At 43.7% G+C, this 27,533-nt stretch overlaps 1 protein-coding gene across 3 annotated transcripts in view; it reads left to right on the top strand.

Moving 5' to 3' along the window:
- PRICKLE2 (prickle planar cell polarity protein 2) overlaps positions 1-27,533 on the top strand; it is a 349,250-nt gene that overhangs the window by 206,870 nt on the left and 114,847 nt on the right. The window contains exon 1 of one of the 3 annotated variants that reach the window (XM_047778617.1): positions 20,248-20,722. The exons of the other annotated variants lie outside the window; for them this stretch is intronic. The gene's annotated coding sequence lies outside the window, so the exon portion shown is untranslated. Of the gene's footprint in view, positions 1-20,247; positions 20,723-27,533 lie in introns of those variants that run through there. 3 annotated transcript variants of the gene reach the window in all.

The following is a 27,533-nucleotide window of genomic DNA, read 5'->3' as shown; positions in this document are numbered from 1 at the left end:
TCCTATGCTTCTTATTACTAATAATTCACCCCCATTGATACTAAATGGCTAAGTAACTTAATTTTACATGCTTTAGGCTAGATATCAACATTGTGGTATCTGTCTTTGATTACAAAATAATTTATACTCATTGATCAAAATTTGGCAGCCCAGTTTGGAAAGGTTCAGAGCTTTCTATTGTATGTTGTAACACAACAGTTGAGAACCATTGGTCTGTGGACAACCTCTATATAGTCATATATGTGTATTGTGTATATAATTTTATCTGTTTTCTATGCCTCTCTATTAGGCCTCATCTGTTTGAGTCAAGGACTGTGCCTTATTCTCCCTGCAATCCTGGTGACTAAATAAGGAACAGATCCTGCTAAATTGTGGTTCATTGGCAGCATGGCATATATGAATATACCCTTTCTCTTTCTTTCTCTTGTGCCCTTCTACTCTCTCTCACACACACACACACTCACCAGCTGTTCATTTTTTTTCCCTCCAGGCTTGTCACTGTTTATCATTCATCGTCATCACCTAGTGGCCAACATCAAAATATCCAGAACTTGTCCACTAAATCCAGGGTAATTAAATGTCAACTCTAGCCAGAGGAGAGAGCTCCCTTCTAAATATGACTAGATAATTATCCTCAACATTTTCAAGCAGGAGACTAATTATTGCCTCACTTACTACGACTCCCTCTGCCAGCTAGCTCACCTCCTAACTTCCCTTATGACAAGGCACAAATAAGTGTACGGATTGGAGCATGTGGAGATGGTGTCTTTCCACTTGGACTGAGATCCCACAGTTTCCAGCTGTGGTTACCAAGTGGTGGAACAAACATTTTCCCTGAGCAAAATCAAACAATGTGAGATATCCCACAACGGGGTTGATTTCAACAAAATATCAAGGCCAAAATACTGTAACTGCCCAGATGTTAGAAGGGTCTCTCTGAGCCACTGCTATGGTTTCATGCATGTTAGCACTTCTTTTTCTCCTGTGTTTCTTTTATCTTTGATTGCTCCATCAAATGGATAGTAGATCGGTTCCTAAGACAACTTTTCTGTTAACATTATTTGGCTACAACAATTTAGGATACTAAAAATTATAAGATGAAAGAATGGGTCATCCAGAAATAACATACTAAGAGGGTCAAAGGTCCAATTTTATGGGGTGGGCGGAAATGACTGAAGGCATCAGGTGCTGTGTGATCAGGCCATTCAAGATGGCTTTTCTCTTGCTGTGTGCCATCCCCTCCTCCACCAGTCCCTGCCTTGCCGATACCCTACACACCTGACTGACCTTCCCACTTAGTCCAAGAGCCAAACGCATACTTGCTCCCAGTCCCAGCTAGTGATTGTTCTACTCTTTAGCTCAGAAAGATTAAGCTCCACTCTGCAAGTTTATCGAAGGAGATACATCCACCTCCTGCAGGTCATTAGCCCAAGGGCTATGAGGGACAGGCCCCTTGGGTGGTTTCCCTGGTAACTGATGAGCCAGCCTTTCTTCAGTTTCTCTGTAACTGGTAACCTCATGTCACGTGGCACCTGATGTCCACAGCATACAGTGGGATGGCGCTCTAGGACCTCGCTTCAGATCCCCGCCCTGTACTAAACCATTGATGTGGCTCTCACTAACTCTGGGCTCTTTCTTCAGTCATGAAGGTAAGCAAGTCCAGGGCTTGCAAGCCTCTAAGGTGCATCTCAGCAGATGGAATGGTCAGAAAGGTGTTATTTCTGGAGGTGGACTAGGTCCTAATCGCAATTAGTACCTGCTGTATCGGAGGCTCAGTTTATTCCACTTTGAGATGAGCTGATTCAGTTTGACACCTTTCCACATCTGTTTTTCTTCATCACAATAATAACAGCCGACATAATGGCACTAGTACTTCAAGCACTGAGGGTTTCATCTGCATTTTCTCCTTTAATCCTCAGAATACTGTTATCTGTCCCCATTTTACATGGAAGGGCTCAGGACTAATTCTTAGTCCACAAAGCTGATAAGTGGCAGAGCTGAGATTGACTCAGGCATGTTTGATACCAGAATCTGTGCTCTTAATGTCTACCATCTATGGCCTCCAAAGAGGCAGTAATAACTTGTTGCATGGGGCTGGGGTTGGGGGGGGATTTCTAAACTGGTTCCCTAAGCGACCCCCAGGAGACATGTGGCAATATCTGGAGACATGTTTAGCTGTCCCCATTGGGAAGAGGAACGCCACTGGCTTCTGGTGGGTAGAAGTCAGGGATGCTAATAAGCAGTACACAGTCTGGGGCAAGCCCCTCCTAGCAAAGAATTATCTGGCACAAAGCATCCGCCCTGCCAAGGTCAAGATGAACTGCTCTAGGCCTAGCCAAGAAACCTCCCCTTTATCACCATGCACAGAAGGTAAGGAAAAAGTGCCTGTTCTAGGGAGTTCCCATTGTGGCTCAGTGGTTAACAAATTCAACTAGGAACCATGAGGTTGGGGATTCCATCCCTGGCCTCGCTCAGTGGGTTAAGGATCCAGCGTTGCCGTGAGCTGTGGTATAGGTCACAGACACAGCTTGGATCCCAAGTTGCTGTAGCTGTGACATAGGCCAGCAGCTACAGCTCTAATTAGACCCCTAGTCTGGGAACCTCCATGTGCCTCAGTGTGGCCCTAGGAAAGACGGAAAAAAAAAAAAAAGCATCTGTTCTCAAGAGATGGCATCCCAGTTTTTAGAGCTGTGGGCACAGGTACATCATAGTACATCTCTGCATCTAAGAGTTACTGGCTTAGGTACAAAACAGACCTAAGTTTCAATCCCTGTTCTGTCACTTTCTGTTTTTCTTTAGGGCAACTGTTTACCCTCTTAAACCTCACTTTTCTCATCCTTCAAATGGAGATATTTATTCCCTCTCTTGGGATGACTGGGACACAGTAAGTGCACAGTTAAGCTTTCCAGCCATCCCTCTGTTGTCTCTCTCTCCATTTATAAGCATCTCCATCTCCCTGTCTATTACGTGTGGCCGGGTCTGCTCCTGGCTCCACTGTTAATGCTGGCAGGATCCATAGACTGTCATTCCTAGACTGATGCTCAGTGTCTTAAATGCAGAGGTGATGGAGTAAGAGAAGTGCATCCAAAGAGAAGCAGCCTGTAAAAGAAGGGCTGCCCATGTGAATGCAGGAGGCAGAGTGGTGGGAGCAAGAGTCCAGGAATCTTGGCTCCCAGCCAAGGCAGCGACTGCAGTGACTCTCAGGGTTGGCTGGTTTTATTGTAGAATAAATTGTTGCTCTATAATGTAAATGGAAAATTAACTTGTGTAACCAATCATAGAACCTCTGTGATTCTTTGTGCAAACATTCCACTCAGATAAGTTGAAGATTGATGTATTTTCTTTTGAGAGACCTTTTCTGGAGTAGGCAGAGTGGGGAAAAAGCATGCAAGTTGAAGAAAGAGGGAGGGGCACTTAGGTAGAGGAATTTCCTTGATGGAAAGGCCCCCCAAAAAATGTGTAGTTGGAAAAATGCAGCGCTGGGTTCATATAACCTAAGTTAGAATGCAAGGTTCCAGGTAGACTGCTGAGAGGGTGACATTAAATATGCCTTTTTCCTTCTTTAAGAAAAGATCATTATCATCTTGTGCACATTATTTATTTATTTAGGTCAGTGTGAGGATGGGGAGAGGAGGAAGGAAAACTAAATGAGGGAAGAAGATTCCAAATAAGACCCCTGAGCTTTATGCTGCCTACAGAAAAGAGAAAAGCTGATTAGACATCACATCTTGCATTCTGAGCTTTCCAAAGAACCTTCCACTGATGTGAGTAAAATAATCCTTTTCTAAATACAGAGAGACTTCTTTCCGTGGTCTCCCATTCAGAGGACATGAGGTAGGTCAGGAGAGGACCAGTACCCTTGAGTATTACCCGTTTTGATTTAAGACCATGTTTAGACACCTGATGTAGGAGAAAAATAGGACAATAACTTTTCTCCTGCTTGGCCAACCCCGAAGGCATGATTTCGGGGGCTGACATTCAGGTCATTTTATGCTACTTTCCCAGGTGGTACTGCCAGCTTGTTCTCACAGCATCCCAGAGAAGAAGGAAGAGGGAAGGGGTAGTTTCTGCACTTGAGCACAAGTGGACCATGTGAGAGTGTCACAACCTTGCTCAAGTTAAAGCTCCAAGGTCAGATCAAGGGCTGGAGCCCGCAACCCAGAATTCTGAACCAGGCTTCTTTCCATTGTCGTGTTAAAGCCCTTGGACATAACTGAGGTGTGAGGACATCTCTGTAATAGGAACTTCTGAAAGCTGGTGGGTGTTAAAATGTGCATACATGCATATACATATATATGTACATATGCATGTGTATCTACAGATGCACATTTATGTCAGTATAAGTGGATGGGGAGAAAAAGAGCAGGATAGTAAGTATGAATGACTCTGCCCTGGTATTTGGAAGAAAATCTGTGATCACTGTCATCAGGGAAGAGGGCTGCCCCTTCAGCTCCAGCTGATTGCTGCCTCTTGAAGCGTAGCATGGCCAGATCTTCTGAGGGTTTTTTTTTTTTTTTTTGGTTTCTTTTGTTTTGCTTTCTTTTTAAGAGAAGTTGTTTTGCAGATGTAGGCTTGGCAGAGCACAACGTAAAGGTCAAATCTGGCCCAGCACCTGTTTTGAGAAAGCTTGATTGGGATTTGCCGTGCCCACCTGCTTACAGATTGCCTCTTAGTTTTCACACTATAGCAGCAGAGTTGAATAGCTGTACCAGAGTCAGAGATCATATGATTTTTAAAACCTAACCTAGATATTGCTTGGCCCTTTGCAGTTTCCCAGCCTCTAGTGTAGACCCAATAACACACTTCCGTGGGCTGAACTCCATCTCCTGGATTCCAGCTTGCCGTTTTGGGTCCCTCAGAGACCCTTCCTGTCTCAGGCCCATGCTCACTCCCTCTGCTCTTTTTTGGCTCTTAGTAGCAGTTCATGGCCATTACTTCGACCACTGGGTCTCAAACTTGAATCTGCAGGGCTTGCTAAAAACTAGGATGATCAGCTCCACCTCCAGATTCAGTAGGTCTAGGTGGAGACTGAGACTCTGCCCGGTCAACATGTTCCCTGTGGAAGCTAATATTCTTACTCCAGGATCACACACTGAGGCCCAAGAACCCAGCATCATGCTGTGGGGAGGCCTCCGTGCGCCGACTCTATCAGGCTGGTGACCAGGGGAGAGGGGTTGGCCAAGGGAGAGGAATGAATTCTGTAGAAGGCCTAGCACATACTCACTGAGGCACTGCATGGCCCGCACAGGGACGTGAGGAATTCTCTGGGTCCTCAGAGTCCCACGGATTTGCGATGTTTCCTGAGTTAGAAGAATATCCCTTGGGATTCATCCAGGCCCAACTCCGTTGGCCTGAAAAGAGGCTCCAACTATATTGAAGTGCTCAATACAGGCGGACCTCATTTTCTTGCCCTTCACTTTGTTGGGCTTTGCAGAACTGTTTTTTAATAAATACCTGTTACAGTGTTTTCGGTGTTACTATTGCAAAAAGATTAGGATTAGGATTCACTGAAGGTGCAGATGATAGCATTTTTTAGCAGTAAGTATCGTTTAATTAAGCTGTGTACAAGTTTTTAGACATAATACTATTGCTCATTTAATAGACTATGATATATTGTAAACATAATTTTTGTATGCACTGGGAACCCAGCACATTCGTGTGACTCACCTTACTATATTATTCACTTTATTATGGTGGTCTGGAACCACATCTGAAATATTGCCAAAGTCTGCCTGTATTTCCCTTGTCACCATCAAGAGGGGCCATAGTCTGCAACCCTGCACTTGTGACAGGCACAGGAACCTGCCCTTCAGTCCTGGAAAGCCTTGTTTTCCCAGCTGGTCTTCTTGATCGGGTCAGTCTCCTAGGGGGATGAGAGCATCCACCCATAACTGGCCCAACCCAAGGGTCCCTCATAGCCACATCAACCTGTGCCTAGACTAGAGGGAATGAGAAGACAAAATTCAGTTGGCTAAATGCAAATTTTCTTTTTTTCTTTTTATGGCTTCACCTGTGGCACAGGGGTCAAATTGGAGCAGCAGTTGCTGGCTTACGGGCCAGCCAAAGCAACACCAAATCCGAGGATCATCTGCAACCTATGCCGAAGTTTGCGGCAACCCTGGATCCTTAACCCGCTGAGCGGGGCCGGGGACCTAACCCACATCTTCACAGTACTCTATGTCAGGTTCTTAACCCACTGAGAACCCACTGTTCTTGACAACGGGAACTCCAGATTTTAAGAATAGCAATAGACAGAAGAAAAAGCAAATCAGCTCCGAAGTTAGGTGAAGAGCCTGCATGCAGTTCACAGCTATTTTGATTTCTCCAAGCCTCAGTTTCTTTATCTGTGATAAACAACTATTGCTAGAACCTTGAAGGCTTGTCAGGAGGGTTAGATGAGATGTGTATGTAGTAAATGTTACCTGTAAATCTGGCTTATAAATCTCTCCACTGCTGTCTCTGTGGCTAGGCGCTCCTGAGAATAGTTACCTTGGCAGTCCCGAAGGATGAAAGGCCTTTGGAATGCCTGTGGGTAGTACCCGGTGGCTGTGTTTGGGTTCTGCCAAAGGATCCCGCCAAGAAACATCCCAGTTTTCTCCGGACAGCTGTTTTCAGCCACGGATAGACTATAACCTTCTTTCATTCTTGATATTTCCGGTTGCCAGTAACATGGCTCCCCTCCTCGAAGCTCGCCGAACCCCTTCTGTGTGTCTTCTTTCTGGCTGAGCTCCTAACAGCCCTTCCTTCCGCAGCCACCGCAGCTGTGATGAGCTGAGCAGTGAGGCTCCTTCCAGCTTCAGCCCGCAGCCAGGCTCTGCATGTGCCATTTAAGGGAAGAGGAATGTGGTTCCTGCCTGATGAATCAGGGGCTGCTACCTCGGAGCAGGGGTGCTAAATAATTCACCTCAGCAGCCTGCCCTGACATCCATCTGGGCCTGGCCCCTGGTGACCCTGCAGACACACCAGCAGGGTTCCCGCTGGCGCTGGTGTCATGGGGAGCAAGACGAATAAGCCAGGCAGCAGGCAAACCGCCCTGGCTGTCAGGGGCTCTGCAGGCCTCATTGTGTGCAGAACGCAGTGTGTGCTGACGGGCACTCCAGTCGGAGGGCGTGGGGTGATGCCTCACCATCCTGACTGGGCACATTTACACTCAGACTCAATGAACGTTTTTTAAGAACCTGCCATGTGCTTGGCAATATTGTCAGTATTATCTCACGTAAGCCAGAAAGTCTGTGAGGCAGAGACTGTTGGAGGAGGCTCAGAGAGAGAGAGTAACTTGTCCCACTGCACACAGCTGATAATAAGGTGCAGAGTCAGGGTTTGCCCTTGGACCTGTGCCACCTGGCAGAGCACCTGTTATCCAGAGCCCCCCGCCCCTGCCCCCCCAGTGTGCGCCCCTTTCAGGCCATCAGGAACATGTCCCTCTCCTCCAGACACTGGCCCCCCTGGTGGTTCAGACTTCCACATGTTAGGCCACATGTTAGACCAAATGGTATCCACTCCTCTGAAGGGAAGCATATTGTGGTGTATAAGTAAACCTCTCCCACTGCTTGTTTCAGCTGCAGTTCAAGCTCTGATACAAAAAAAAAAAAAAAAAGGACTCTGCTTTGGCCTGGTCCTCTGCTGAGCAAGATGGTGGCTGGCAGACAGTATTCCAAGGGACAACCTTGTCCCAGAAACTTCCTGCCTGAGGGAAGGTGAGTCTTAGGGCAGGGTTCCGAGGTTCTGCTCCAGGGCCTAATTTAGCCTGGGGGTTGAGGAATGGGAGCATAGGCCCTGGGGAGGAGAATGATGGATTAGGACACAAGCAAACACTGGTGAGGCATTTTCTCAGCTCAGCAGGCCAGGAAGACTTAGTTCTGTGGCTCTAAGAAGGTAATTTTGCGTAATATATCACACGCACAATCTACCTTCCTAGCTGCTCTCTCATTAAATGCACAGACCATTTCAGTGTGATGGCTGGGCAGGCCTCTGATTTCTGTTTTACAGTTAATAATAATAGTGCCTAACATTTATTGGGTGGTTCCTGGTGCATCTGACACTGTGCGAAATGCCTAGCAGAGATTGTTTGAATTCATATAATAAGAAAAGATAATACAAGAAATTCTCACCATGATTTCACATTTTTCAGAGGAGGCTTCTGAAGAACCAGAGAGTTTAAGTAACTTGCCTAGTAGCACACAGACTATAGGAACCAGAGCCCAGACTCAAACACACGCTTCTTGATTCCATTTCCAGGACTAGTTCCATCATAGCAGGACTTTCTCTCAAACCAAGATAAATTAGATGCCTTTTATAAGCAAGCTATTTATAGATGTTAAAGAATATTTAAGATGAAAAGGAGCAGAGGTGGAATTCAGCACCAAGGGTTGAGGGATATGTATGCCATAGCTCTGCTTCTCATTCTTTCTTCCCTATCAATCATCTGCCTGATAACTGTCAAAGGTGTCACAGTCTCCCAGGGCTGTGATCAGCTTCTGAGGAAATTGCACAAAAATGTTATGCGGAAATATAGGACTGTAGTTATTCATAATTGTCACAGCCATGAATGGATTATCAGCCATGGCAGTTTCTGATCAGCTGTGGCATACATAGGGTAGGCTGTGGTTCACGGGCACTCCATTCATTCAACCCATATTTTTTCTTTTCTTTTTATGGCCACATCTACAGCATATAGTAGTTCCCAGGCTAGGGGTAGAATCAGAGCTGCAGCTGAGGCCTACACCATAGCTTTGGTAACACCAGATCTGAGCTGCATCTGCAACCCACACTGCAGCTTGCAGCATTGCTGGATCCTTTAACCCATTGAGCGAGGCCAGGGATCAAACACACATCCTCATGGAGACTATGTCAGGTCCTTAACCCACTGAGCCACAATGGGAACTCCTTTTCAACCCTTATTCATTGAAGGCCTGCTGTGTGCCAGGCACTGTTTTAGGCTTTGAGGTTAGGTTCCTGAGGGAAACTGATATGAATTCTGCCCCCTGTCTAACATGGAGTTTACATTCTAGGGTTTCATAGGAAATCAGACCATATCATACCATGAAGAAGTAAACATATAGTGATTTAAGAGTGCTAGGTGCTAGACATTATCTTCAAAACGGCAGTGTGAGAAGCATGACAGAGCCTTTAATTTAACCAGGGAATCAGTTGTTTGACTGCTGAAAATTATTTATGTAAAAAAGCAAGCATTTATGGTTTCAAAAATTTTCCCCAGGGTATGCAGCAAATGGAGAACTTGCTATTCAAGAAACTCTACCAAATCTTGGTAAGAATAGAGAGTGTGTGACATGATCTAGTCATCTCCCCTGCTACCCCCGGTATAGACTAGTGTGACAGAAACTCAGGAAATGTACAGCTAAGAAGATCTCACACCTAGATCTCCACCTAGATCTCAGTCTAGGGCTGTGGTTTCCCCTTGGAAGGGACAACCTCAAAGACTGGCAACACCCTGCCCCTGCAAAGGAGCCCTGCTTTAGTCAAATCAGACTGTGGAGCAATTTATGCCTCAGGGTATTGTTGAAAACAATAGAACAATCGGCTGGCAATTAGTGGAGGCTAATAGCTGGGTGTGATACCGATAAATATCGACCAGCCAAGTGCTCCAGGAGACCTTGCTCCTGCCTTCTGTGGAGCAACATCAGAGGCTACACACTGCAAGAAGAATAGACTTCACTCACCTTGTCTAGCCAGTCACTCAACAAATAAGCAAACAGCAGCAGGCTACAGAAAAGGGATGAGGGAGTCAGCACCCAGAATTACTACAATGTGTCATCTGAAATGTTCAGTTCTCAAAAACATATCATGGGTCATGAAAAAAAAAGTATGACCCATACATAGGAAAAAGGAGGCAGAAGAAATTGTGTGGGGACCTAAATGCAGGATTTCCCAAAGAAACTATGAAAAAAATAGGTTAAGAGCTATAGGATGCTTTCTAAAGAATTAAAGGAAAGTCTCATCAAATAGAGAATATGAATAAAGATAAATTATTTTTTAAAATGGAAATTTTAGAGTTAAGTATAATTGAAATGAAAACTTCACTAGTAGATTTAATCTGGAAGAAGAAAGAATCTGAAAAATTAAAGGTAAATCCGTAAAAGAGTGTGCAATCTGAAGAACAGTGAGGAAAAGGAATGAGGAAAAATAAAACCTTTGAGAAATGTGAGATTTAATTAAGTATACCGACTTATGTGTAGTGGGACCAGCTTAAGGAGAAGAGAGAGAAAGGGAGCAAAAAAAAAAATATTGAAAAAGTAATGGTAGAAAACTTGCCAAATCTGATGTGCAATATTAGTCTACACATCTAGTAAGCTAATACATTCCATGTAAACCCAGAGATAGCCACACTGAGACACACATAGTCAAAATGTTGAAAGACAAAGAGAAAATCTTGAAAGCAGCAAGGAAAAAAACATACAAGAGAACCCCAGTATGATTAACGGCTGATTTTGCAGTCTTGGCAGAGACTTTGATATTTCCTTAAAAGGCTAAATGGAGTTACCACATGACCCAGCATTTCAATTCCTAGATATGTACTCAGGAAAAATGAAAACATACATCCTCACAACATCTTCACAGATGTACACAGATATTAGTGATAGCATTATTGATAATAGCCAAAAAGTAGAAACAACCTAAATGTTCATCAGTTGATGCATGGACGAATAAAATGTGTATCTATGCAATGTAATATTATTTAGCAATAAAAAAAGAATGAAGCTCTGGTCCAAGCTGCAAAGTGGATGAACTTTGAAAATGTAACACTGAATGAAATAAGCCAGTTACCAAGGGTCACATATTCTGTGATTCCATTTATATGAAATGTTCAGACCAGCTAAATTTGTAGAGACCAAAGTAAATTAATGTTTGCCTAGGGCTGGAACAGTGGGACAATGGAGAGTGATTACTACTTGCTAAGGAGTTTCTTTAGGGGTTGGTAAAAATGCTCTAAAATTAGATAGTGATAATGGTTGCACAATTCTGTGAATATACTAAACTTTTTTAATTGTATACTTTTAAGTGGGTGAACTGTGTTGTTTGTAAATTGTTACCTCAGTGAAACTGATTTTAGGAGCACTAAGCGCTAAGGAGAAAAAGTAAGGGAAAGGTTTGGCAGTATTAGAAAGACGGGAGGGAGAACACTCTTGGATAGGAAGGTAAGTTTCACTTAGATGAGGTTTTTTTTTTTTAAGACTTGAGAAGATGAGAGAGTGAGCCAGGCTACCATCTGCAGGAGGAACATTTCAGACAGAAGGAAGAGCAGGTGCAAAGACCTGGAGGCAGCCATGGCCCTGGTGTGTTTGGGGACCAGTGATTGAGTGACAGCAGGGTGGAGAGTTGTAGGAGATGGTGTCAGAGAAATCACAGGGCATAGATCTCAAGGACCTTACCGTGAGATGAGCAGCATTGATGGGTTGTGAATGAAAGTGTGACATGCACTAATGCTGCTTTTCAGAACATCACTGTGGTTGCAGTTTTGTGAATAGACTGAAGGAGAACAAGAGTAGAGCATGTAGAGGTGAGAGTTGGTGGAGGCTTTCATCCAGGAGGAAGATGGGGATGGCTTAGAGCAGGGTGAGAATAGTGGAGGTGGTGGAGCGACGTTAGATTCTGCCTTTATTTTGAAGGTAGAGCCAACTGGACCAGTCAAGGGTTATAAAATATTCTATGGAAGGGTTCAGATAGTAAATATGTTAGGCTTTGCAGATCATACAGTCTCCTTTCTGTTGAAACATGAATGTAGCTGTAGATAATAAATGAATGGGTAGGATTGTGCTCCACTAAAACTGTATTTACCAAAATAAAAAGCAGGTTGAATTTGGCTAATGTAATTTGCTAGTGTAGTGTAGTTGGATTGTATGTTAAGGGCAAAATGACGAACAGGGTGAAGAGTGACTCGAAAGTGTTCTAAACCAGGAAAGATGAAGTTGCCATTAACTGAGATAATGAATATTGCAGATGGAGCAGATTTGTGGGAGGTATTAAGAACTGAGATCTGGGAGTTCCCATTGTCGCTCAGTGATAATACATCCTACTAGTATCCATGAGGATATGTGTTTGATCACTGGCCTCACTCAGTGGGTTAAGGATCCAGTGTTGCCCTGAGCTGTGGTGTAGACTACAGACACAGCTTGGATCCTGCGTTGCTGTGGCTGAGGCCTAGGCCTGCAGCTACAGCTCCAATTCGACTCCTAGTCTTGGAACTTCTATATGCCACGGGTGTGGCCCTAAAAAATAAAAAAATAATAAAAAATTTAAAAAAAAAGAACTGAGATCTGGACTTGTTAAATTTGAGAAGCCTTTCAGAACTCCAAGGGTAGATGTGACATAGGCAGGTGAGTGTGTAATAAGCTTTGAGTTCATGGAGTAAATGTGGCTTGGAGTTGTCACAGGAGGTAGTATTTAAAACCCTGGGCCAGATCAAAGAAATGAATATAGGCAGAGAAGAGTAGAGGACCCAGGACTGAGCCCCAATGTACTCCAATGTTTAGCTGTCAAGGCCATGAGGAAAAATCAACAAAAGAGACTGAGGAAGAATAGCCAGAGCGGAGGAGGGAAACCAGGAGAATGTGACATCCTTGAAGCTAAACTTAAAGAGTCAGAGAGGTTAATTCCATCCTTTCCTTTCCCACTCACAAAATCATGTTGGAATAGCCAGGAGCAGAGAGAGGTTCTTAACAGGAATAATCCTGAATTCCTTCTAATTTCTAGATAAGAAAAATCATTGTCAAACTTTTGACTCATTCAGCAAATGTTCATTAGACATTAGGTCACTGGGCAGTCTGCTAGATGCTTGGAATAGAGTGGTGTGCCAGACAAGGCCCTCAGAGGTACACAGTCAAGTTAGGGAGATGTTAAGTAATCATTAACATTGAGCATGGATAGATCAGGACCGCTAACCAAGGCTGTAGAAACTATGCAATAGGGGACAAGTTCTAAAGGAAAGGACACACGTCAAGATGGCAGTACTGTGCATTTTGTACAAAGGAATCCATCTAATCTGGACGACCAGGGAACCTTGTGCATTTTACTTTATTTTTAGTAATAAGTTATACCTAATATTTTCCAATCTGATTCAAACACACCTGGTTTTCAAGAGGATGGCTAAGAGCCTTTGAATTAGAGGAAGAAATATGGATATGGTAATCAGACCCAGGACCAAATCTCAGCTGTGGATACATGTGTCATTCTTTTATCCCCTTTGAACCTTAGAGTCTTCATCTATACAACAGGGAATAAACAGAGCTATGCTCTGGGATTACAGTGTGGACTAAATGAGATAAAGTGTGTAAAACACCTCGGGTGTAAGTTCTTCCCATTTCTTGAGGAAAAAGAAAAAACCATCTCATTTTGTATATCTGTGAAAATTTGTGTTCTGGAAGATTTTTCTGAGACAGATCTCTGTTGCCAGTTTGCTATTTTATGAGGCAGAGTCTTTTTTTCAATTTTTTTCCCAAGGTATCCTCCGTTTTTCTAGCATTGTCTCTAAAAGAAACATGCAGGAGCTTCAGTGCATTTATAAAGTGCTCAAACACCAAAGCATCCCTGTGCCATCCTGGCTTGTTTTCCTGGTTCTTTACATAGAGAAAATGCAGGGGTTGTTTTGTTTTGTTTTGTTTTGTTTTTCTCTGCTACCTAATGAAAATTAGTAGTTCAAAAACCTGCTGTAATAAGTAGAGCTTTCTTTATCTGAGACAGAAGTAATGTTTGTTAGGCCATCATGTCACTTTAACAGTATTTTCATAGAACTGTGTGATGGTGAGCACTCACTGACGCGGTTTTTAATTTTATGGGGGAAGAGAGCAAAATCTTCAGCCGCCTTTCATTTTTATGTGCCCACACTTGCTTGTCCATATTTCTCCTTTTAATTAATGTAATTAAAAGAGGATAAAAGGCTGTGTTAAAATCTTGTGCATTCTATTATTGGGATCAAGAATAATTAAAATGTATGAAATGAGTCTGATTCCTCAGATGTAGAAAAGAAGGAAAAGGAAGGCCTCTTTTTTTGGATTTAAAGTGTGTCAGGTTATCTTTCACAAGATACAGAGAAGTGTTCATGGCCTGAGAAGCATTTATGATAATGGAATCTTATATAAACAGATGTGAAAGAAGGGGTGCTATTAGCAGGAGGGTCATCCTTGTGTTTATTATGAACAATTTAATCATTTATGGTTGTACCTTTTCTTCTTGCTCCCTTCTGTGAAAACCAAGTGGGAATAGTATGTGCTACGATAATATATTTTATCGTATGTGAGGTACTCTGCAAAGTATTTAAAGTCACTCATCTAATCCTACCCAAACTTTGGTGGGATAGATGTGCCCATTCTATAGGGGGAGCAACTGAGGTTTAGAAAAGGTGATTGGCTGTTAATTACCAAGGTTATGCGGCTAGGACGTAATACATTTGGATTTGAATTCTGGTCTTTCTCTTGGGCTCTTCATTTGAGGATGATGCACCATCTGTTACAGAGGCAGATTAGAATCTCTTGAGTAGAATCTCTTTGGAGCATTTCTATTATGAAGACAGCTCTGCCTTTGGTTGCCTTACTGATCTTACCTGCAGTATAGAAGCTGCGCAAGTTTCATTTATTTTCTTTGTGTTTATGTGGGTGAGATGTTGCTTAGAAGTTAATAAAAATCTAGAATATTTTCCTTCTTTTCTCTCTCTTGGGGCAAAACAGATGGCACCTTTGATCTCTAGTATTCATTTAGGACTATTATTATTTCTTTGATGTTGAACCTTCCTTTGTTTTAAGACATTGTGGGTTTGGAAGATTGTGTTATTTTTGAAACATGAATTTACATGGCAAGAATAAAAATTGACAGCTGTGGTAGGCGTTGCCAGGGCTCCTGATCTGTTTTTCCTCTTCTTCTGGGTATACACTCCCCAGCCCTCTTGCAGTTGGGTGGGGCCTTGGGACAAGTGTGACCAATAGAAGTGATGTCATTTACCTCCAAGCTGAGGCACCTAAAAGCCTCTCCAGTTCTCTCTTCTGTTGCTGTAACCCAGAAATTACATGTTAAGATCACAGATACACAAGAAAGAAGCCGACTAGATCCCTGAGTCACTGCTTGGAATGGAGAAGCTTGGAGAGGCTCTGGGCCTCCAGCCAATTTTGCGTGAGTGAGCAGTCAGTTTTCCTTGTGTTAAATCACTGAGATCTATGATTGTTACTGCTTAATGGCCTAGCCCATCCCAACTAGTATAACAGTGCTTTGTCAGCCTCCTCTCCCTCATTTTGAAAAATTTACTAGGTTTTGAAGTCTTAAATGTCAGAGAATCACTCTTCAGTAGGTTATTTAAAAATAGATAAATTAATCTCTGTCTCTCTCTCTCTCTCTGGAGGGGTTCATGTGTTTATACACACACACACACACACACACACACGTATACATAATATAAAGTTTTAAAGAGTATATTCTCTCTTTTTTTTTTTTTGTCTTTTTGCCATTTCTTGGGCTGCTCCTGTGGTATTTGGAGGTTCCCAGGCTAGGGGTCAAATCGGAGCTGTAGCCGTCGGCCCACGCCAGAGCCACAGCAACGTGGGATCTGAGAGCCGCGTCTTCGACCTACATCACAGCTCATGGCAACGCCGGATCCTTAACCCACTGAGTAAGGCCAGGGATCGAACCCGCAACTTCGTGGTTCCTGGTCGGATTCGTTAACCACTGAGCCATGACAGGAACTCCTAAAGAATATATTCTTTAAAAATATATATTTATAGTTCGTGTATATATATTAATTATACACACTTAACTCTTGTAATAAAATAAACTTAAATGAGCTTTAGACTTGCATTGGGTAAGTGGGTTGGAACTTCGGTACCATCCCTTATAGTAGTTAGGATTTTGCAATAGCAGGACTGGAAGATACTAATCTAAAGCAGCCAGGACCGGTGCCATCCTGATCTTTGTAAAACACTAAGAGTAAGATGTTGCCATTGCTCTGAGTGACCCAGGCCAGTTCTTACCATCTCCAGATTCAAAAGTCTTCCTTAGGTCCAAGGGAAGTCCCTTTTTCAGTCATCCCTTCTGATTTTACACCTATGAAAATGGAGGTAAAACCGGCTCATTATGACTGTCCTCATTAAAGCCTTTCTTCTAGGAGGCCACGGTCCCTGTCATCATTTACCTGCTCATCTGTAAGCTCACCAGCAGTGATTTGATTACCCTTTCCACATAATCCCCTAACAAGATTTTGACTAATGCTGGCTGGAATGGAAAGATGATTTGATTTTCTCGCATGTATGAAGCGGCCTCTTTGTCATTACCTGCCAGTGTCTTGTCAGTGCTGCTCCACTGTCTTGGGCTCATGCAGAGGACTCTTTTATTTCTGCCCTCTCGCTAACACTGCTCCCTCAGATTTGTGCACTTCCTCCACCTGCAGCACCCTCTCTACCAGCTAAAATTTGACCTTGGCCCTTTTAGCACTTTTCATTTATGGCCTCTCGATTTTGTGTTATGCTCAGTAAGGCTCTCTCCTCTATAACCTTGTTTTTACATTCCAAAAAAAAAAAAAAACTTTTTGACCTTCAATTTGATTCACATCATACTCTCCCTGATTTCAGATCACCTCAACCTCCATCAATCTTGTCTTCCTTGTCTCTCTTCCTATGTACTATATTCAATTATGGTCATTAATGTAAAAATCACTTTGTGCTCTTTAAATAGAAGATTCTAAAGGTCTTATAGGCATTGCCTCTTCTCCCTTCCCCCACCCCTAAGAAGTTTGCTGTCATGAATGTGCTGTTTCCCTCTGTTGTGTGTATGTATATATATATATATAAAGTGTGAGTTTTGTCTCTATTTCCCAGATCTCTGAAATGCCCAAAGTAGCTATTGCCTCACCTTGCCTAATTCCTAACAGCATATTTTCAAAAAATCCAGAATAGAACAGTCTCCAGGGTAAAAATAATGGGTCACATGGACTTATCGATCCATGGATTTTGTGATTTCAGTTATCAGGGCAAGTGGTGTGCTTATCTGCAGTCTCCCCACCTTTCAGCTGCAGTCACAGAGCACATGCTGTCAAAGGATGTTGGTGATGTGCTTTTGCACCATCCCCCCTCTTAACTGCAGTTCTACCTTCAAGAACTCTGCACGTGCCTATCATAACATGCATCACCCTCCACTCTATAAGTGCTTGCTTACTTGTCTTCCCCTCTCATGTGTAAGCTTTTTAAAGGCAGGACTCATGTCTTTCTTGGTCACCATGATGTCCCTAAGCCCTACCATAGTGACTAACAATGGGGAGCTCATCTAAGGAGTGAATGGACAAGCATGAATGGATGAAGGACCCATGGTCCCAGAAATACAGTTGCTTCACATTATTGTGCAGCTTCAGAGAAAGAGACCCCTGGGGCTTCTTGGTCATTTTTCTTGCTTCCCAGTTTCATAGCCATTGAAAAATATCTGTGTTGCTTCCTGGAGGAAGAATGTGTCAGCAGCTCACCAACATGAGGTGACACTTTTAGGGAATGGGAATGACTTGGCAGTCTTTTATGTACCCACTTCCTCCTTCCTTTTGAACATTGGTCATTAACTAATCAGCACCCCCTGTGAATAGTAAAAGGTCATCACTTCTGCTACCAGTGGCTAACATTGGTTGAATGTTTGCTGCGTTCTAGGTTCAGTGCTAAGCACTTCCTACTGAGGATCATTTGCTCCTCAAATCAGCCCTGCAAGCTAGGCATTATTATTGTCCTTCTTGTTATAGATGAGAACCTCAGGCCCCAAGTCAGAGAGTTAGCAAGTGTCCTGGCCAGGGTCTGACCCCAGGTACTCCGTTCCAGACCCCATGTTACATTGTCCCCTCTTATGAAGGGGATGGTGATGTATCAGATCTACTCCAGGTGAAGGTGAATCTCTTCACTCCCTTTGTTCCAGCTTTCCCCTTCGTTGCCACCCTGTCTATCACTTGTGAAATACTCCTTAATAGTTCTTCTGCGATCGTGCCGAATACAACAGAGAGCGGTGGGTGCATCTGCAGATGAAGAAACATGCATAGGAAGTTGAAATGACTTGGGCGTGGCCACATGGCCACTGGAGGGCCCCAACTGGTATATTCGGTAATCTCCGTCTTGAAGGATATTGAGGTCTAGGGGGACCGTCCACTTCCCCACATGATCTGAATTCTGCATGATGAAGACCTAAAGCCGGGTATGACTCATTCGCGCATGTATTCAGTTTTTATTAGTAAAACATTTTTCTAGGTCCCATGATTTTCACCACGAAAGGGCTTCTGTGAACCAGAGAGAAGCAGTTTGAAAGAAGTTATTAAGCATTATTAATACAATTATGTATAACAAAAGGCATAATTTAACTTCTCCACATCCAACAAAGAAATTCATTTGAAGCTTCAGGAACTCCAGCTGGAAGGGCAGAGCTCATCCGGGTGGGTTCTTCAGGCAGGGGAGGGTGGGCAAGGAGCCGTGCTGACTGCTTTGTTCTTGGGGATACTTCTGTGTGTGATGAGGCAAACCCCTCCCCCAGCCTCCCCAGCCCATCCCTGACCCTCCACCTGAGGAACCCACAATGTTTCCTTATCACAGGCCCAGAGTCCAGAATATGGCTTGTCCTGGCCTCTCTCTGGCTCAGCATACTACATAGGCAGCATTGAAAGAACAATTGATTTTTAAACAAGAAAAGATGACCACAGAAATACTCATAGGACAGACACAATTGCTGTCCTAGTGGAAGGAAAACCTTAGTGAATTTTTCCAACTGCATCCAAAATATCAGAAATAGCTGTTATTTACCGTTATGGGTATTATATCAATCCTCACCACAGTTCCACTCAGTATTTTTATTTCACTGCACTAGAGCACAGAGCAAACACTCTGTTTAAGCCTAGTCCTGAGAACAGCTCCTGGCACAGAGTCAATACACAGAAAATATTTATTAAATGAAGGGTTGGTACCAATGAAGAAATAGAAGAGTCCAGAAGTTAAAGGGACTTGTCCAGGGTCACTTCCCTGGCAAGAAACCAAGCCAGAATTTGAACTCAGGTTTACCTAATAGAGAGTTCTTGCTTCCTGATTGCTTGGTTAGGCCTCTTTTTTTTTATTTTTTGTTTTTTTGTTTTTTTTGGTTTTTAGGGCTGTAGTTACGGCATATGGAAGTTCCCAGGCTCGAGGTCCAACTGAAACTACAGCTGCCGGCCTATACCACAACCACAGCAATGCAAGATCCAAGCCGAGGCTGCAACCCACAGCTCATGGCAACACTGGATCCTTAACCCTACTGAGCGAGGCCAGGGATCGAACCCTCATCCTCATGGATACTAGTTGGGTTTGTTATCGCTGAGCCATGATAGGAACTCCTGGCTAGTCCTCTTTGTTGGTGCAGAAAGATGGAATTAGAGACCCAAAGGTGTTTAACAAAGCTCCAGACTGAGGTCCAGGAAATGTGGGTCTGGCCCATCCTTTCTGAAATCCCTGTGTGACCTTGGAAAAAATCCCTTCCTACTCAAATCCTCAGTTTCCTAAACTGGAAAATGGAGAGATGGAAGCAGTGCTTTCTAAGGGTCCATGGGCCACAGAATGCCCTGGGCAGGTTTATGCTTTGACATCTCTCATGTTTACTTGGAGCTGGGGTAAGGAATTGATAGAAGGGGAGGCTAAAATTCAACACCCAAGCACATGAAGAAGGCAGTCACTTGTATTTTATCTTGGGGGTGCACAAAAGTGCAAAGAATATATAGTCCCAAGCCAGCAAATACCCTCAAATGAAAGTTGGAGAGAGAAAAAGAAAAAAAGTAGAGGCATTGTAGGGCACCACACAGTTTCGGGGAAGGAAAAAAAAAAAGAGCTCCGATTCCATGCCTGGGTTGGTGTAGCATATAATCTAAAACAGGCGTTCAGGTCGAAAACAGTGCCCAGATCTGATCCCCCGCACATAAGAGCACAGCCTCTAAAACGAAAAGGGAAAAAAAAAAGGCATGTATCTTTAAAGCCTCTCTTCTTATATGTGATATTTTTGGACTCCTTCTTAAATGTGATATTTTGCATAGCTAGGGCCTTTGCATCCAGCGAAGGCTTTCCTCCCCTCTTCCTGGCCTGGGGATTATTGATTTGGAAGGCGAGGCTAATTTACATGTAAATAAATCTCTGAGCTGGGCAGAGGGGACGGGACGTCCAGATGCCTGAGCGACTGACTTGCTGACGTCACGGTTTCATTAGCATGCGGAGGATGCGGGCACTGCAACAGCGACTTCGGCACCACCAGCAGCTCCAGCGGCAGTTATTATTATTTTTTGGCGGAGCTGCACATTTCCTGGTTCAGTGCATTGGGATCTGCGACCAGCTGACTGGTCGCCTCGAGGTCTGGCTCAGGATCAGTTGGTGACGCTGAAGCTGGGGTCTGTGACTTCCTGCAGATTGTCGCGAAGAAGGGGAGTTAAGACGAAACTGGGGTTCTCAGGAAGGCGATCGGATCTGCAGGCAAGGGAGAAGTCACACTTTTTCCTTGCCTGGTGGATCCCAGGAGGGTCTCGATCCAGCAGTGCTGCTTCCATGAGCAAATGCAGAGCAGCTCAGGCTTGAGCCCGCTGCTGCTGCCGCTGGTTTCAGGAAGGGGTCCAGATTTGGAGACGGATTTCCAGAAGATGCTTTGGCTGTCTGCAGTCCTGCTTTCATTCTTAGAAGCCAGACGCAGGCAGAAAGTGAACAGGGGCAACTGACAGGCTTGGAGGGTCTGGCAGAAGCTTTCACCCAGACTTGAGGTAGGTAAGAAATTTGTTCGAATTCATAAATTGAACAACAGTATATTTTCTAGGAAGGATGAGAAAGCTGGATCTAAAGGCTTTTGCATGGTGGGGAGAACATCAGGGCTTCATTACCTTGGCCAGTTACCTCGGCCAGGCATCTGTCTTCCATGTTCTCCCCCCCCCCACCCCCGCATGTCTTCCCTTTTTATGCTTATTAAAAAGCTCAATTGCAAAGTGACATTTCACAGCTCTGAGGAGTCCTGGAGAATCACTGCAGTCTTAGTGCTTTAGAAGCAGCTTCTTGCTAAAAGAAGTGCAGCTTTCCTTAAAAATACAACTACTAAAAGGGGAGAGGGCTTAGAAACCAAACACACACCTGGCTGTGTTCTTGCCATTTCAGTTTAGAATGTCAGAAACCATTAGAGGCTCTGAGAAATGCAGGCTTAGCTGAGACTTCCAGGTAAAGAAATGGTGTGGAATTATTTAGGTTTAATTTTAGCCAATGCTTTTAGATTAAAAATGGTGACAGGGCTTCAGAATGTGGCTGCACAGCCTGGCTGAAACACATGACTCAGTGCGCTCTCTACATTGGGTTTCTTGGAGGAGTGTTCACAGTTAGCTCTCCTCATTCTTGGTTTCCCCCAAACCAATCACAACATTACTAATCTGCCATGGAGGTCTTGCGATGAAATTCAGATTTTTAATCCCATTATTCTTTATTATGTGGTCTTAGAATATGCTGGGGTCTGATGGGACTTTGATGAATCATAAATGATCCAAGCTGGTCCAAATCACACTGGGGTAAGTGATCTATACCAGCCGCGATGTCATCTGCTGGTCCAAGTGTGGCTCTTGTATAACTTCAGCACATCCGCAATTTCCCCAGCGAGAGAGTTCTGCCTCTAGTCGTTGCATCCCTGGCCACAGTCAAGGGAGGGCTCCACTGTGCTGTGACTGCATAGACATGGACTGTCATGTACCAGAGCTGCACCTCACAAGGCTGCAGTTTGCTTTGCTTGAATATCTCTTCCCAGAGAGTGTTTTAAACCATCTCAGTGAGGTTTAAACTAAATGAAGCAGCCTGGCCTCCTTGCTGGAGACTGAATTGGCTGCTCTAATCTTGCTTCCCAGAAGGCTTACTGGCTGCTGATGGCTTTCACAGATGGGTCAGAGTGAGTGTCCCCTTGGGCTCCAGAATAAGTCACAACTTTGACAGCATTACTGTATTTTGGAAATTTGGATTTTAATGCCTCCTTGAGTGCTTGTAAAGGTTTTGCCTTTCCATCAAATGCTCTTTCCCCTTGGAAATTCTTTTTTTTTTTTATTTTTAATGTGAAAATTAGAACATGTTGGCTCCATCAGACATTACAGTCTGTAAACAGTTGTGGACCTGCCAGAAATTGTAAAATCGCATTGTTTGAAATGGCGGGTTTGTAAAGGTTTGCCATGCAATGTGGGGTGAGGGGAAGTAGAAATATTAGAAGGCAGATGCATTCATGGAAGCTTAAGGAATGAGAAGGGAATTTAGAGCTTAGGCAGTAGAGGATGATGTTTATCAAGGGCTCAGACTCTGGATTCAGAAAGAGCTGAAAATACTTTGAGCTACCCTTCTCTGAGTGTTTCCGGTCTGTTTAATGCAAAGTGCAGTAGAACCAATAGGCAGGGTATAAGGATTCAGTGAGATGGCATTTGAAAAGCACTTAGCACAGCACTAGCCACATGGTAAATGCTCCATGAGGGTTAGCTATTACTATTGCTGTTGCCCTCGTTACCTTTTTATCATCATTATTATAAGTGTTGTGGTTAAAAAATAAAATAGCCCACTGAAAAGGAAAGAAGCTCACATCCATTTGTCTACAGAGAGGTTTAGCTGGCAACAGAAGTGCCATCTCCAGTCACTATAGTGTCCCAGTCCGTTCCCACCCAAGGAACTTCCCTCCATGTTGGTTAAGTTGACAGAATAAAGTGTATGATACAGGCTCCTGTAATTGCCAGAACTAAAAGTGACTGGATGGTACAATGGATATCATTTAACACAAACTGGAGCTCAGGCACACTTAAAGAAGGTTTTCTGTATGTCAGCCAACAAGTCACATGTAGAATGCTCTGGGATCTAAATTGGAATTGATGCATTTCTAGATTTCTGTTTACATTTCTGCTCAGTGTTGCATGAGAGAGGCCTGCATTTTCTTTCTTCTCTCTGTGCAGTGCAGACATTAAGCATTTTCTCCTCCATCCGAGGATGCCTTTGAAAATGGGCTTTACCTGCTGGATGGCTCCTCAGAAGTTCCAAGGCTTCATTTATATGGGTAACTTGAGTTTGTGAATCAGCAGTCCAGGGAAAAGAATGGGCCTCTCTTGCCCACTGATGATGACCCAGCCTTCTGCCATTGATTTGTGTCTGTTGACACGATACATGTTTGCCATACTTGTGCCCTTCCTCTCTTATGCCAGTGAACGTATTTCATTCATGCTGTTTGATGGTTATTTCTCCCTTTCCTTTCAATGTCTTTCTTTTAAATTGAGATGAACTGGAACTCCAGTGCAGAGGTCTGAAGGAACAGTTACAAGTGGATTAAAGAAGCCAGTGAATTCGAAGCGCCTGGCATAAAGTTCTTTCTCCAGAAACGGGAGTTGATCTTTCTCGGTTGCCATGGCCTTTAGTCAAGTTGTGTTTTGCACAGGGAATCATAGTCATCCTTTGGTAATAGCCCACCTTCATTGCCTCCTGATTGTGTACATGATCTTGCGAGAGGAGAGTAAGCTTTCTGAACTTTGGTTTTGGCTTATGTGAAAATTAGAAATAAATGTCCCTAGACTTACAGAACTCATGGGATTGCTGAGGAGTGGTGGCTGCACTGCCCTTGACCATTTCTTGGCTCCTTCCCAGTGTTGGACTTTACTTTCTTCTGGTGCTGATGTCTTTCATATTTCCCATTGAACCCCAACCTGTGAACCGCAGAGGGTAGCGGTTTTAACACTCATTTGACAGAGGAAACTGAAGGCCAAAGAGGGAACATGACTTAGCCTAAATGACACAGCTAATGACAAATCCTAGTACCTAATCTAGTGTTGGTCCTACTACACATGAATTGCAAAGCCTCTGAGTTCGAGCAGGACTCTTAACTTCCCTTCTGTACTGCTAGCCTTGAATTAGCAGAAACCTCTTTCTTCAGAAGCCAAAGTGCTGGTCTTCTCTCTTTCTCTGTTGCTTTTAAACACCCAAGAGTCAAAATGCTGTATCCCTCAGACAAGAATTCTGGTTGGCATTTGGGCGAGGATTTTCCTTTTGTGCTTGAAGACCTGCTGAAACCTTTCTCTACTCTCTCCTTCCTTGATGGTTGTGCTTATAATCAGGTCGTTGCTGGCGACCATAAACTATTGCAAACTAAGAAGCTTCGGAGCCAGGCACTGGCAAAATCTGTTTTCCTTATTAATGCTTTTGGCTGACACTTGCCATTTTGCTCTTATCCCAGTATGAAAATATATTTAATGAAACATTCTCATCTTGTATCTTGAGAATGAGTGTGTATATGAGTGTGTGTGTGTGTGTTGTGATGGGGTTTGGGGGGATGTGGGTGTGTTTGAATGATCTAGCGAAGAAAATGTTAGATAGGATCACACTGAGTTTCCAGCATCATGAGTCTCCACAGTTTCCACTGGGGACCTGGCCAGTTGATTTGGGAGTCTTGGCTTTCTTTTCTCTTTGGCGTGTTGTTTTGAGCAGTTCTTTGTTTGGAGGACTGCTTCTTCCATTATTTCCCTGGGGACAAGGCAAAGGGAGAAAGAAGCAGGGGGAGTGGTGGGGGTGGGGTGTGAGTGGGGGAGGTGTGGAGAGAGAGAAGTAGAGAGGTAGGATGGAGGAGTTAGGAAGAGGGAGGGAGGCATCTGGGACCGTATCGGAGCAGTCTCCAAACCACCATGAAAGTGCAAAGCTCAAGTGCCCTTTGGAGTCACAAGACAAGCACCTCTGTTGTGTTTTAGCTAGAAACCCCTCTCTCCATCTGTCCTGCAGAACCCATAATGCAGCCATTTTAAGTTCTGAATCCCTACTTGTAGCTAAACACAAAGTATTTTCCACCAGAGCACCGTGGACTGTTTTTTGTTTGTTTTTATTTTTAGCTTAAACAATGACAGTTTATTTTTTATTACTCAATGGATTCTATTACATTTAGAGTTGTATAATGAGCATCACAATCACAATCACGTTTTTTAAATATGTATTTATAAAAAAGAACACATTTTAAAGTAAATATAAGCTTCCTTCCTTTCCTTGGTGGGAGTGTAGGGTCTACTTCCAGTACACATTTGGCTATAAAGTCCATAAGGATCAAGTTGGCTGAACTGAAGACTCCACTTTTATGGGAGCTGACATGGAAGAGGAGACAGAACACTGGCAAGAGCACAGAATCCAGAGGCATCACTGGCTGAAGGTGGAGGTGTCAAAGATGTCAGGGCTGGGCTCATTTGAGAAAGTATCATAAGACTCATGCTTATTCAGGACAGTGGGCTGACCCTTTAGGAAGAAGGAATAATGGTAGTTTCTGATAACCTCCTGCTTCCTGGTTCTGCAGTTTGTACATGAACCATCTTGGGGCACTGGTGTTATTTCCCCCTAGGATATGGGACAGAGATGGAGCCCAGGTCAGACCATACCTTTTACAGTCCAGCACTCTCTCTGTCTTGTAATAGAGGGTGACTTGAATTGACTGCATTCCTCTTGCACTGGGAATGCCATTGGCCTCAGTTCTCCCACTCCTTCTTGGTTCTTAAAAATCAGACCTTACATGTATAATCCAGCCCCATCCAGAGTTAAAAGTAACTGGAACAGGAATTCTTAGCATTTCATTTCAGCTGGGCAGGATGCCATTTTTCCAGCTCTTTTCTTGGCGTCCATTCATCAGTTGTGAGTCCTCAGAGATGCTTGTTCATGAAAGTTCCAGAACTCAACTGAGAAACAGCTATATATTCTATGGTCTCAGGTTCAGATATGTTTTCAGGGTAGTTATTAGTGTACATGTAAGTGCATGTTTAGGGTGTCTGTGTGTCTGAAATGATCTTTGTGTTGGTGTGAATGTATAGAAAAAGTAATAACTTTCACAGGTGGAATCCCTGCCATGTTCTAGTTGACATGAAAGATGCTTTGCATACCTTGCCTTGTTAATTCTTGCAGCAGTTATGCAGCCAAGCATTATTAGCTCTATTTAATAATGAAGAAGCCAAGGCTCCTAGAAGTTAAGCAACTTGCCCAAAGTTACTCAAAAAAAGAGTGAAGCTAGGACTCAAACCCAGAATAATCATTATCCAAAGCCTGAATGATGTCCATCAGGCTGGGCCTCCTGACACTTTTCACTATAATGTATTGTGAATGTTTTTTCTTTGCCTTCTAGATCTTCTCCATGGAGCCCTCATGTGAGAAATACTTCATTACATAGCCATTGAATTAAAATCCTTTTGCTTAATCTTTTGCTAAGATTAGAAACATTCATAACAGTATTGCAGGCACAAAACAGAACAGAGTAGCTTCTTCCCTTAGACCTTTGAATAGGGCTTGTAGAATGGAAGTGTGAAGTTTGTTGGAAAGTAGGTAAGACATACTCTGAGAAGGAGTAAAAGCTCCAGGCCAATGGAAGCAGCCTTTTGTCAGACTAGAGGGAGCCTGGGAAATTCTGCTAGGCCATTACACTGGAGTATAGAGAGAGGAGCCAGGCTTGCTAGCTTTTGATCCCCAGTTGCATGCACATCAGGTGTCCACTTGAATGTACGTCTTTCCCCTTTCTGAGCCTCAGTACTTGACCCCCTAAAATGAGGGTCCTGAATCAGGTGATCTATAAGTTGTCCTCCAGCACCAACCCTGATGAGCATGAACTTTCAGAAGGAATTCAGCCTTGTTGGTGGAGGCATGTGATTTGCACCGTTGGCTGCTCTTGGATAGAGAATTAAAAGGTCAGGTTTTATATCTGGACCTGACCTATGTGTGTTGAGAATATGGGATATGAGAAGCAGTAGCCCTCCAGAGGAAGACTTGGAACTTCTGGGGAAAACCTCTGACCTTTGGATGTTTCAGACTAGTTCAAGACGGTGCCTGCACTCTGCAATGTGGCCATGCCACACGTTCATTCTCAGAAGCCCTCCAGGCCGTGTTATATACACAGGCATCCTGCAGAGTGCCTGAGACCAGGCTTCTCCAATTTAATGTGGATACACCTGGGGGTGTTGCTAAGCTGCCGACTCTGCATTATTAACAAGCCCCCTGGTGATGCCAGCACTGCTCCTTCTCAGCCACCTTTGTAATAAGCACAGAATGCTCTGCAGGAAAGGAAACTTGACAAAATTTCAGAAGGCCTGTGTTCAAGTCCCAATCATGTCATTCATTATGTGAGTAAACCTCAAAGAGATCACTTAACTGCTGTGTGACTCTGTTTCTCCTACAGAGTAATAAAAATAATTAATAACAGTTAATTGCTGTTATTAATATTAAGTAATTAATAACAGTTAATTACTTACTATGGGCCTGGCACCATGCTCACTATTGTATGTGCTATATCTTAATCCTCATGATAACTTTTTTGTTGTTGTTTTGTTTTTTGTCTTTTGTCTTTTTGTTGTTGTTGTTCTTGTTGTTGCTATTTCTTGGGCCGCTCCCGCGGTATATGGAGGTTCCCAGGCTAGGGGTTGAATCAGAGCTGTAGCCACCGGCCTACGCCAGAGCCACAGCAACGTGGGATCCGAGCCGCGTCTGCAACCTACACCACAGCTCACGGCAACGCCGGATCGTTAACCCACTGAGCAAGGGCAGGGACCGAACCCGCAACCTCATGGTTCC

The sequence above is a fragment of the Phacochoerus africanus genome, chromosome 1 (assembly GCF_016906955.1).
Source record: "Phacochoerus africanus isolate WHEZ1 chromosome 1, ROS_Pafr_v1, whole genome shotgun sequence".
In the NCBI taxonomy this organism is placed as follows: Eukaryota; Metazoa; Chordata; class Mammalia; order Artiodactyla; family Suidae; genus Phacochoerus; species Phacochoerus africanus.
This window is presented reverse-complemented; position numbering and strand designations above follow the sequence as displayed.